The following is a 13406-nucleotide window of genomic DNA, read 5'->3' as shown; positions in this document are numbered from 1 at the left end:
ATGTTAGAAGTCAGAATGTGGTAAATCTTTGGGAGTGGGGTGGCACGAGGAGCCTTTTGTGGTGCCGGAAATGTTCTGTATTTTGACCTACGGGAAGGTCACAGATGTACACATATGTAAAAATGGACACTTAAGAGTCCTGCATTTTACTGTTAGGTTGGTGCAATAGTAATTGCAGTTTTTGCAATTACTTTTAACCTTTTAAACCGCAGTTACTTTTGCACCAACCTAATAAATGTAAGTTGTTCCTCAATAAATTAAAAAATGAAAAGGCGTAAGGTCAATTACTTAGTGATATGGAATGAACTGCAAGATACATGTTTAAGTGTGTGTGGAGATCTACCTATCACCATCCATGTGTGCGTGCACGCGCGCGCACACTCGATGCGCTGGCAGAAAAGTAGAGAAACAGTAAAGAGCCATAAGTCTACTGGGCAAGTGCTGGAGCCGACTTGTGCTCTCACGGCATCTGATCCCTGGAGGCCTGCAGCCTTGGTTGTACAGGCCTCATGCTTACAGGTGATGTCTCACTGGAGTTCAGGGGAAGAAGAGAGAAAACAGTGGGGCAGTGGTACTGGAAGAGAAAGCAGCTGAGAGTTGATGAAACAGGCCAGTCTTCAAGATTCAGGAATCCCAAGCAGGAAAAAGAAAACAAAGAAATCTCCATCCGGACACACTGTACTGAAACTTGAGAACATCAAAGAGAAGATCTCAAAAGGAACAAGAGATTGTCTATTTATGGAAGTAACAGTACTGTACCCCCTTACCCCTGCTCCCCCACCCACACCAAGGTTATTCAGAAGCAAATATCGAACATCACGGCATTTCATTTCATTCATAAATATTTTGGTATAGATACTACCTATGATTTATCCTTGCCCCCCATAAGAGGAAAAAAATAGAACCTGGACCTAAAGCTAATCAGGCCTCTGGATCTATCTAATCAATCTTCGGGAAACACAAGGTACAGGAACACCACAGGACTGCAAGCACTAAATAAAATCTACTCTGTGGGAAGCACTATAGGACAAACAACCAGGTTTCTTCAATAGGAAGGAAGGAAGGAAGGAAGGAGCACCTAGAGTAAGAGATTTAAGAACCACACCAGCCAACTGCAGTGTATAGTCCTTATTTGGATCCTGATTCAAGCAAACTAAAACAAACACAGACAGGAGACAATCAGGAAAATTTGAACAGTGACTGGTACATTTGATGATATTAAAGAATGGATAATTTTCTAGAGGTGGTGGTTTTGTAATATTTAGAAAAAGTCCTTATATTTTAGATATATACCAAAATATTTATGAATGAAATGAAATACTGTGATGTTTGATGTTTGCTTCAGAATAATCTTGGTGTGTGGGTGACGGAGCAGGGCTTAGGGGTATAGTAAATGACATGAGATTGGCCATCAGTTAATAATCACTGAAGCCTGGTTACAGGCTTCATACTATTTTATACTATTTGTATAAAAAATAACGTATTCACATATATGCTTATATTTGCATTGCTTATATGGTAGTTCACATAAAAATTGTTGATAGGAATTGCCTCTCAGTAAGGGAACCTGGAAACTGGGGAATAGAGATGGGCCACTCTTCACATACCCTTTTGAACTATTTGAATTTTTTACCTTGTGTTTGTAGTACCTTAAAAATATTTTCTCAGTAGGCTAGGAATAAGAGAATTTTATAACGTGCTAAAGAGAATATAGAAAACAGCTGTGATCATCAAATAGTGACCTACTAGTGGCATTCACCTTCAAGTCAGAAGTAAAAAACGGTCACCTGTTTTTACAACTATTGGACACTTAAGCACTTACTCAGCAGTGCTCTGCAGGTTCTAGTCAAAACATTAAGACAAAAGAAGATAAAAGTTACAAATGTTGTAAGGGAAGAGTCATAAAATGGCCTTGTTTGTATGTGATACATAGATAATCTAAGAGTATGAAAATTAAACAGAAGAGTTTAGGTTTTAAATCAATAACTCTCTATAGAAAAACAAGATCCAGTTATCCAAATGGAGAAGAAAGATCCCATTCACAGTAGTGAAGAAAAAAAAAAGATGGGAATAAACCTAACAATTTAGAATAAACCTAACAAGCATTTACGTTAAAATACAAAATATTACCAAAGGCTACAAGTATGAAGATAGGAGAAATGGATAGATGTACAATATTCCTGAATGAGAAGTTTCATAATTGAAAAGAATTTCAAATAACTATAAATTCCTGTAACAATCTCATTGGGATTTGGGGGATAGGGTGGGAGTACTCGACAAGCTGGTTCTGAATTTCATCTGGAAGAATATACAGAAAGAGCCAAGAAACTTCTAAAAGAGAGACATGAGGGAAGATCTGCCTACCAGATATAAAATTATTCTGTAAAGCTGTGATATGGTTCAAGAATACACAAATAGATCAATGGAATTGAATAGAGAGGCAGTTACATATGGGAATTTAAATACAGCATTTCAAATCTCTTCTGAGACATCATGAAAAATACACTGAAAATAATACATAAATTATGTATAAATCCCAAAAGACAAAAAGTTGCAGGGGTTCTCTAGATGCAGGAAAGCCACTTAGAAAATGGTAGCTGAAATAGTAGCTGGGGAGAAACGTTGCTCTAGTGCAGAGAAGGATACAGATGAGAAGGGGCCATTTTACCACTAAAACTGTGGAAAGCTCCAGGACCCAAGATACCAGGTACAGCAGAGGATTGGCATGACACACGAGACTGAAAAGAAGAGTTTAATTGAAAGTTTGTACATGAATATTTGGTAAAAAAAAAATCTTACCCTTTCCTGTAATCAGGAAATGCAAAATAAAAATGAAATACCATTATTTGCACATGTAGGTGGTAAAAAAGTTTTTAAATTGATAAAGTATTGATGAGGGTATTGGGTAAACTGGTACCTCATACACTGTTGGGTTGCCATGTAAATTGCAGTGGCCTTTGTGGAGGAAAATTGAGCAATATCTGTTAACATTTTAGATAGGTAAGAATGCATCCTTTCTTTCCAGCAACCCCCCCTTCTATTGACTCTATCAAGAAATATTAGCACAAATATTCAAAGATACAGCGATTTTCATTTCTGCATAATTTGTAATAAAAATTGGAAACCTAAGTGTTCATCAGTAGGGGAACAATTAAATCAGTTATGGCATATCCATATGATAAAGTACTGTACAGCACAAAGAATGTCAGAGCTGTACATTTTTTTTTGAGATCTATACATACTAACATGGAAATGTCTTCAAGGACGATAAGGTGATATGCTTAACGATTAAGTTACAGAAAAAAAATATTACAGAATGATTCCAATTGGCCAAAAAGAAAACAGACTTTTCCATGTGTACGAGCGTATGTAGGTATCCGCTCAGACTTTTACTATATCTCTACATGTCATATGCCAATATGTTTGCAAATGCATAGAAAATGTGTACGATACACACCAAACTGCTTACAGTGACTTCCTCTGAAGAATAAATTTAAGGGTTCAAATATTTTGTTTTCCATTCTATTCACTTCTACAAGTGTCTGGTTTTTAAAGAGGACAGATGCTCAATCAGAGAGTTGAATAAGTGTCATATTGATGCAGATGATACTCAAATCTATCTTTAGTGCTGACTTTTCTCCTGAACTTCGATTCTGCATTTAGTTAACTCCCCGGTAGCATTTCCATATGTTTTGCCACCATTTCAAGCTTATATCTAAAATAAAAGTCATTATCAGAATGTTCAGATAGTACTGTCCCTTAAGCTTGAAGCCTTGGAGTAGTCGTCTTACACCCTTCCCTCCCGTATCGGGGTGGGGGAAAATCAGCAAGCCCAAGGGTTTTTCCCTTCTTGTTAAGTAATACCATACACGGCTGTTTCCTCTCTATTCTTTGCCACCCTAATTCAGACCCTTCACTCAACAAGTATTTCTTGAGCCCATATTATGAATGCGCTGGGCAGTGTTAGGTGCTGGGAACAGGGCAGAAAGACGGACTTACATTGTAGTGAAAGGGAGAAATAATGTACAGGTCAAAATCATTATGCAATAATATTGGTAACACTTTCATAATGTTTATCCTATACCAGGTGCATACTAAGCTCTTCAGATACGTGAACTCACTTAATATGAATGACCCTAGGATATAGGCACTGTCTTTAATCCCATTTTATAGTTGGGGAAACTGAGGCTCATAGCCCTTGAGTAGTTTAAGGTCATATCTATAGCTAGTAAGTGGAGGAGTCAAGATTTGAACCTGGGCAGCCAATGTTATAATAGTTTGTCCTCTTAACTGTCACGCTACGTTGCTTCTTATGTAAGAGCCTCACATAAGGGTAAGGGCTCTGGGAGAACCAAACAGGGTGCTGTGTTAGTAACGTGGGCAGTAGGCACTAATTTAAAGGATGGTCAAGAAAGGCCTCTCTGAGAGGTGATTTTTTTTTTTTTTTGTGGAAGAACTCAAGCATTTTCTCACCCTGGGTTTTGCTAATTGCACAGACGTCATGCAGTTGGTTTCTCAGTTATTTCCTGCAAACTGGCAGCTGGATCCAAAGACTAAATCAAACTCGGGCTCCATCCCTTTGGTATGACCATAGGATGGACATAATGTTTGATGTCTCTCTATATAATCTTAGAAGCTATTGATGCTTTAGTGTCTATATCTATTTACCGAGAGTTGCAAAGTGGTGATATTCTAACTTTATTATATCTTTTCATTCATTGAAATAGTTTTGTAAAAAGTCATGTCCCCTCATCCTACTCTTCTGTTTCCCCGTTCATCTCGAAAAGGCAGGAATTTGCTTGGTTCTCTCCCCTTTTTGCTGAATTTTCAAGGTAATAATTTGGTTCCCTATCATGAGAGGTGATGTTTGAGCTGAGAAATAAATGACAAGAAGGAGCCAGGTATTCAGAGACCTGCAGGAAGACTATTTCAGGCGGGGATCGATACAGAGGCACTAGAGGCGGCCAGTTAGCTCAGTTGGTTAGAGCGTGGTGCTAATAACACCAAGGTTGCTGGTTCGATCCCTGCATGGGCCACTATGAGCTGCATCCTTCTTAAAAATAAATAAATAAAAACAACAAATATAGAGTCACTGAGGAAGGAGCAAGCTGCATTTAGTTCAGGGAACACAGAAGACCAGCACAGCCATGTTACTTTCACTCCTGCCTGTGGAACTGTCTTGTTAGAGACTAAATGTAGCCCCCTAAAATGCATATGTTGAAACCCTATCCCCCAACGTGATGGTATTAGGAGGTGTAGCCTTTGGTGGGCCATTAGGACTAGACGAGGTCACGAAGGGGATTAGTGCCCTTATAAGTCATGACAGAGTGTACTGCTTCTGCTCTCCACCTGGCAGAGGGCCCTCACCAGATCTCAACCATGCTGGCGCCTAGCTCTTGGAATTTTAGCTTCCAAAAACTGTAAGAAGTCAATTTCTGTTGTGTATAAACCACCCAGTCCATGGTACTTTGTTCTAGCAGACTGAACTAAGACATATCTCTGAAGTCCATTACTGTCTCCTCCATTCTTACTACCACCCCAAATTAGTCTGGGGTCTCATCTTCTCCCCTGAACCACTGCAGTTGTCCAGCTGCTCTCACTGCCTCCAAACAGCACTTCCACCCAGGTCAGTGAACTCCTTACTCACCAAAAGCTTACAATTCAGTGGATAATTCTTTCTGGTGGAAATGCATCTATAATTTTATAACCGATGTCATTGCAAAATAAGATTTATTTAATGGAGGGGAGTGTTTGCTGAACATCAAAGAGCACAGGCTTTGTAGTCAACCCTGATTTTGAGTCCCAGCTCTGACACTTGATAGCTATGTGACCTACAGAAAATTATGTGACCTCCCTGAGCTTCAGTTTCCTCATCTATTAAAAAAAATAATGATGCTTTTAATATTGTTGTGAAAATTAAATGAGGATATGTATTCTCATTTGAGATATATAGAGGGTGCCAAAAAAAAAATCTAAAAACATTTTAAGAAAGGAAAAAACTGTATTAAAATTACGCTGATGGTAACCACTTTGAGCACCTCTTGTAATTGCAGAAGTCAAACGTGACTTGTATCCATCTTTTCTTATCAGTATCTATTATTATAATTAATAGTTTTTTCCATTGTGTATTCGTTTTTTTGGCACCGTGTGTGTGTGGAGAGCGCCAAAAAAATGTATACACATTTTAAGAAGGAAAACTGTATTAAGATTGTAATAATATATACCAGTAACAAAAGATGAATACAAGTCACATGTGACTTCTGCAACTACAAGACGTGCTCAAAGTGGTTCCCATCAGCATCCAGACACTTCTGATTACAGCAAACTACAGCTTGAGTAACGTTGACCAGTGTCCACTTGTATACATTTTTTTGGCACCCCCAGTATATATATAATAGAGACTGAGAGAACAGATTATATATATATGCGCGCATATATTACAGTGCTTGGATCATAGTAAAGGCTCAATAAAGAGCAGTTTTGTTAATGTTTTAATGACTCCTTACACCATGCCTCTTGCAGAAGCTCCAGTTTCAGTGGTGCATTCCACCTGCCTAAAACCTTGGTCACTGCCAAGAGCCGTCCTAGAGCCATTTGAGAACATCCCAAACCTAAGGACCCCACTGGGATCTGAGAAGAGGAACTTGACACCACACCCCTCTAGCCTCGCAGAGTCCTGGTGACAAGCCTGTCTGGAAACCAGCGAGGCCCTTGGCTGATCACAATACCTCGCAGTGACAGAACGCTTTGCACACAACATGTGCCTGATCACGTCCTCTCTAACCTCAGTGAGCCTCCTGGTTACTGTACCTTTCTCTTCATCCGGATCAGTAGTTCTCCCAGTCACCAGATTCAGTGTTCCTGTCTCTGGGACCCCTGCCTCCACATCCTCTTTCTTCCTGTCTGCTCCCAGAGTCCCAAGAACACTGCTAGAAGGAGAACCCAGCAGACCAGTATGAATTCATGCTGTCTAATTTCAACTTGGCCCTCGCAGCTGCTCAGCAACCCTTCCACTTGTCTCGTACATTCCCTGGCACTGGCCCCACGGAGGCTGTTCCACACCTTCCTCTTCTCAGATTCCAGCTCCTGTTCCACTCCTTCAGACCAATACACATACTTTCATCAGATGCATGGCAACTGAGTAACACTGTTTTAAAACTGTTTTATGGGGAACTTAAAATGTACAAAAGTAGACAGGATAGTATAATGGATCCCCATTTACCACTCAGCTTCAACTGGCATCATCTCTTGGGTACTCTTGTTTCATCTGTTTCTCCCTCCCATATTGTTTTGGAGCAAATCCCAGATGTGACATCATTCCATACCTAAATATTAGGTTGGTGCAAAAGTAATTGTGGTTTAATATATTGGTTTAATATACATATGTATTGTGGTTTAATATACATACTAATATTTCAGTATGTATCTTTAAAAGCATCTTTGTATTAAAAAATGCCTGCTGTAATACCATTAGCATATATAAAATAAACAAGCAATAATCCCTTAATATCATCAAATACCAAGTCTGAGTGTTTAAATTTGCCATCGTTTCATAAATGTCCAAAGAATTTTTTTATAGCTTTTTAGTTTCAATCAGCCTCCAAAGTCCACACATTGTGATTGGTGGATATGTATTATATGTCACTTTAAAACTAAAGGTTCCCCTTCATCTCTTCCTTTCCTTACAATTTTTTGTTGAGGAAATCAGATTGTTTTTCAGTAGTTTCACACAGTCTGGGTTTTGCTGATTACATTTCCGTTGTATAGTTTACATGTCTCCTTGACCTCTGTTTGTGGTATATATTGGTAAAATCAATAATATCTATACAATGCATCTTCGATTTCATTGTCCTGTTTTCAGTGGTGTGAGGAAATTGTCCATGGGACCAAAGAAGTGGAAGGATTCTGGCTTGGAGAGTCAGTCAGGAGGGAACTAGGACCTCTTTATCAGGACTGAAACAGATGGTTGGGGTCAAAGCTCAATAAATAGTAACAGAAGGCCAGGCGAGATAGGACGGGTGAGGGGCCATGCAGTGTCAGATTTCCCCTCTGCTGGTGTGGCGCGGGATGGGCGGGGGAGGAGCGGTCGGGCCGAAGTCAGAACTGGACAAGGAGAGGTGGCACTTGAGCAGCATCTGGGATTATTTCCCAGGGGATTACTCTTACTTGCTCTACCCTCTTTTCTAAATATATCTTGTTCATTCCCACCTCTGTGCTTTGGCCCAGGGTATTTCCTCCTCTTGGAATGTCATCTCCTTTCACTCCCCCATCTAAGTCCCACTTATCGTTCACAACCAGTGCAAGTTCCCTCTGTTCCATATTTTTGCTTGTAGAGTCATAAAATTTTTCTGAAAGGATAAATAAGAGATCATTGATCGCTTTCCCAGGAAGGGAATGGAACTGGATGGCCAGAGGACAGAGCTGGAAGGGAGAAAGATAGTATTGATTTGTTGCAGGAGGGACAGTTAATCTGATGAAAGTACGTAATCCAACATCTGTAGAAATAAAAGCAGGGAGATTGGAATTTGTAGTTGGAGGAGAAAGAGGAAGGTGTGGAACAGCCTCCGTGGGGCCAGTGCCAGGGAATGTACGAGACAAGTGGAAGGGTTGCTGAGCAGCTGCGAGGGCCAAGTTGAAATTAGACAGCATGAATTCATACTGGTCTGCTGGGTTCTCCTTCTGGGATTCTGGGAGCAGACAGGAAGAAAGAGGATGTGGAGGCAGGGGTCCCAGAGACAGGAACACTGAATCTGGTGACTGGGAGAACTACTGATCCGGATGAAGAGAAAGGTAAAGTAACCAGGAGGCTCACTGAGGTTAGAGAGGACGTGATCAGGCACATGTTGTGTGCAAAGCGTTCTGTCACTGCGAGGTATTGTGATCAGCCAAGGGCCTCGCTGGTTTCCAGACAGGCTTGTCACCAGGACTCTGCGAGGCTAGAGGGGTGTGGTGTCAAGTTCCTCTTCTCAGATCCCAGTGGGGTCCTTAGGTTTGGGATGTTCTCAAATGGCTCTAGGACGGCTCTTGGCAGTGACCAAGATTTTAATCAGTAGCCATGTGACCTTCAGCAAGCTATTTCCTTCTTTGAGCCTTGGTTTCCTCATCTATAAAAATGGAGAACTACCAACTTCACAGAGCAGATGTGCAGATGAAGTCAAATAATGTGGGTGAAAGCACCTAGCCCAGTGGTACATGGTACTGTTTGCCCTCAGCAGGTGAATATCCCCGAAGCTGATGCAATGTTAGGATAAATATGTGCTCACTTTATAGACGAGCACAATGTGACTGTCAAGAAAATCCTCATTTCTTACTCAAGCATTATAGAATTGGATATTGGAGATGTGTCCCTCCTAAGAAAGAAAAACAAAACTTTCCTAATAGGCTGAGGTGAAAGCTTTTGGTGAAGAGATATAGTAGGAGTACTGACAACAGCAAACACTTACATAGTACTTACTCTATGCCAGACACTGTTCCAAATACATGTTACCTGTCACTACTCTAGTACACAGATATGGACCTCAAAGGAAAGAGAGGGCCTAGAGACAAAAATGTGTGAGTGGTAAGTTTTCTGAGATTGTTTTTAAGTTTCATCTGCATGTGGGTGGTATTGGAAGTCATGGGCATAAATGACAGTGTCTAGAAGAGAGTTACATGTCCAAGGAGAGCAAGCCTAGGGCTGAGTCCTGAGGAATTTCATCATTGAATGGCTGGGGAGAAAAGGAGGAGCCTGGAAAGGAGACTGAAAGGAATGACCAGAGATGTCAGAGGACAACCAAGAGGAGCGATGGATCATAGAAGCCGAAGTACGAAATGTAGTTCAAGGAAGAAAGCATCGTGGGTGTCCACTGTGGCTTGAGTGATCAAGCAAGATGAGGACTAAAAGTATCCATTGGACTCAGTGACTCGGTGGCCAGTGATGACCTTATCACCACAGAGTGAGGGGTTGGAAGTCAGATTGAAGTGTGTTGTCAAGGGATGAGAAAGAAGGAAATGGAAAGGAGTAGTTATTTCAAGAAGTTTAGTTATAAAGGAGAGAAGGGAGTTAAATTAAGTAGTAGCTAGAGAGGGATGTGAACTCGGGGGAAACTGTTTTTGGAAAAAGATACTTGCGTATATTTAAATGCCAATGAAAAAAATCTGAGAGGGAAAGACTGAATAATAGGAAAGAGGAAGGACAATTAATAGTGTAAGGTTTCTGGGAAGGTGTGAGGGGATAGGATACAAAGCCCAGTAGGAAAAAATGAGAAGTGGAAAAGGAGGTAGGGAGAGGATTTGTGCTCATGTGAACAAATATGTAGATTTCATGGTGGGAAATTGGGATAAATTATATAATTTGCGCAAAGCATTTAGCATATTGCCTGGCAGGTTAGTTTGTATCAGAAATGGTAGCTATGGTTATTGTTATTGTTATACCCCTGCTTGAAACTTTCTTACATTTTAGGCTTTGGGCTATTTAAAATGAGCCGGTATACTACTATTAATGCTGTACATTTGAAATTGTATAGATCAAGTTCATATACATCAAGGGTTACTTGAACTTTTTGATTCCTCACCTCCATCCTCTCCAGGATTTCTGGGTAGTTGCTGGTCCGCTGATTTTGATAAGACAGAAAAAAGTTGTACATTTAAGATTAGTGCACTTGATGCACTTATCTATATGCATTTTATGCGTCCCCATAACTTTCAGTGTCCACCAGAGCCCCTATGGATGTCAACTCACCCACAGAAAAATGACATCGAAAGCATCCGAAAGGGTTCCATTCAAGGGCGAAAGTTTCTTTGTACTTCAAATCCACAGAATGAGAGCAGAGATCCGAGTGAGAATTGTTCACTTTCCTGGAGGTCCAGGAGGTCCCTTTACCTTTGATCTGGGAAGGATCCCTGGACTCATCCCCTAGGACCCCCTAATCTTACCTCCACCTCCAGATTCTCAGGCACACTATGCTATGATCCTCACCTTCGCTGCCCCTTCTCCCACCCCCATCTCCCCCTACCTCCCAATGCAACTTTCTGTTCCTTGAGTCTGAACTAATAGGAACAGGGGCTAGAAAATAACTTGAGATCATCTGAGGTTTGGTGAACTTCCTGGTTCCGTGTTTCTTGGAGTTTGAATTGCCCAGATTCTGGGCCATGCTGTTGAGTATTTGACTCTAGGGAGACTCAAAAAAGAGTCTCCTCTGATTAAGAATCCACATTAAAAAAAGAAAAGACCTATAGTGCCCTTTTAACTCTCTTTTAAATCATGTTAAAAATCGTTGATCTAGAATTTCGGGCTACTCCCAATCTATCTGCACTGCACTTTTTTGTCCCCTCCCTTGAACACACCCTCCTATACGTTAGTAGTGGTCACAAACAGCAGAGGGACTAAACTTGGAGAGCATCTGAAGAGGAACACTTAATTTTCACTCTCAATACTTCTGCACTGAGTCTTCTACAGTGACAATGTATTATTTTTAGAATTCAAACACAAAAAGTAAAGTAAAACAACCCATGGTTCTCCATGTCTTCCATACCCATCCATACCAAATTTCTCATTCTTCAAATTTCCATTCAAAATGTATTTCTTACCCTTCACATTTATGGTCAATTGATTTTCAACTAGGGTGCCAAGACCATTCAATGGGGACAGAAGAGTCTTTTCAAAAAATGGTGCTGGGACAACTGGATATTCATATACATAAACGTAAAGTTGGACCGCCCCCCCCACCATGTCACATACAAAAATTAATTCAAGATGGATCAAAGTCCTAAATGTAAGAGCTAAAACTATTAGGTTGGTGCAAAAGAAATTGCGGCTTAAAAGGTTAAAAATAATTGCAAAAACGGCAATTACTTTTGCACCAACCTAAATAAAACTCTTGGAAGAATACATAGGAGCAAATCTTCATAACCTTGCAAGAGGCAATGGTTTCTTGGATACAACCTCAAAAGCACCAGAAACTGAAGGAAAAATAGACAAACTGAACTGTATAAAAATGAAAAACTTTTGTGTATCAAAAGACACCATCAAGGAAATGGAACGACAACACACACAATGGGAAGAAATATTTGCAAATCATGTATCCGACAAGAGACTGTCTCCAAAATGTTTTAAAAAGTCACAACTCAATAAAAAGACAAATACCCTAATAAACAAATGGGCAAAGGTGATGAATAGACATTTTTCCAAATAATAGACACAAATGGCCAATAAGCACATGCAGACATGCCCAGTGTCCTTAGCCCTGAGGGAAACACAGATCAAAGCCCAGCGAGATCCTACTTCACACCCTAAGAGGGCTACAGGGAAAAGGACACGCGTTACTGCGGCTGTAGAGACACTGGAACAGCTGGTGGGTATGGAACTTGGTGCGGCCTCTTTGGGAAACAGTCTGGCAGTTCCTCAAAAGGTTAAAGTTAGTACCTGAACCAGCCATTCCACTCCTACCTGGTTTCCCTGAAAATAAGACCTAGCCAGACAATCAGCTCTAATGCGTCTTTTGGAGCAAAAATTACTGGAAGACCTGGTCTTACATTAATTTTTGCTCCAAAAGACGCATTAGAGCTGATTGTCTGGCTAGGTCTTGTTTTCGGGGAAACACGGTACGTATATATCCAAGATAAATGAAAACATATGTCCGCATAAAAACTTGTAAATGAATGTTCATTCGTAATAGCCAAAAAGTAGAAACAACCCAAATGTCCCTCAGCTGATGAATGGATCAACACAATGCACCCCCTCACAAAGTGGAGTGAAGTACTGATACATGTTAGAACATGCGTGAACTTTGAAAGCATCATGCTAAGTGAAAGAAGCCTGTCACAAAAGACCACACAGGATATGTGCAGAGTAGGTAAATGCAGAGGCAGAAAGTAGATTAGTGGTTGCCCGGGGCTATGCGTTTGGAGGGAAATGGGGGGGTGCCTGCTAATGGGTCCAAGCTTTCTTTCTGGAGAGATGAAAATGTTCTAAAATGGATTGTGGTTGCATAACCCTGAGTATACTTAAAAAAAACACAAAAAAACCCAGAATTTTACACTTTAAATGGCTAAATCGCATCTCAATAAAGCTGTACAAAAATGTACTTCCTCTATGGAGCTTCCCTTTCTACTTTAGTCCACACTGATTTCTCCATTCTCTCAACTCCTGCAGCCCTTAAAAACTGGACTTCTCAATGTAGTCCTCAGTTAAACTATATTATATTTATGATTATTTCCTGTGGATTAACCTTGACTTGTCAGCAGACTGGAAGGGTTCTCTAAAGCGCCTAACACGCAACTGGGCATACAGTGAGGCCTCAGTACATACCTGCTGGTTATGAAGGATAGATTAACTATGCTTGTTTTCACACCATGTCTCTCTCTCTCTCTCTCTCTCTCTCTCTCTCTCTCACACACACACACACACACACACACACACACACACA

General features: G+C 40.5%; 1 protein-coding gene across 2 annotated transcripts in view; it reads left to right on the top strand.

The window, feature by feature from the left end:
- ZMYM3 (zinc finger MYM-type containing 3) overlaps positions 1–13406 on the top strand; it is a 72422-nt gene that overhangs the window by 21753 nt on the left and 37263 nt on the right. The window lies entirely within an intron of this gene.

Source organism: Rhinolophus sinicus, chromosome 18, assembly GCF_057876585.1.
Source record: "Rhinolophus sinicus isolate RSI-liver-muscle chromosome 18, RSI-T2T, whole genome shotgun sequence".
In the NCBI taxonomy this organism is placed as follows: Eukaryota; Metazoa; Chordata; class Mammalia; order Chiroptera; family Rhinolophidae; genus Rhinolophus; species Rhinolophus sinicus.
Note: the sequence above shows the minus strand (reverse complement) of the source record. Positions and strands in the feature narration are given on the sequence as shown.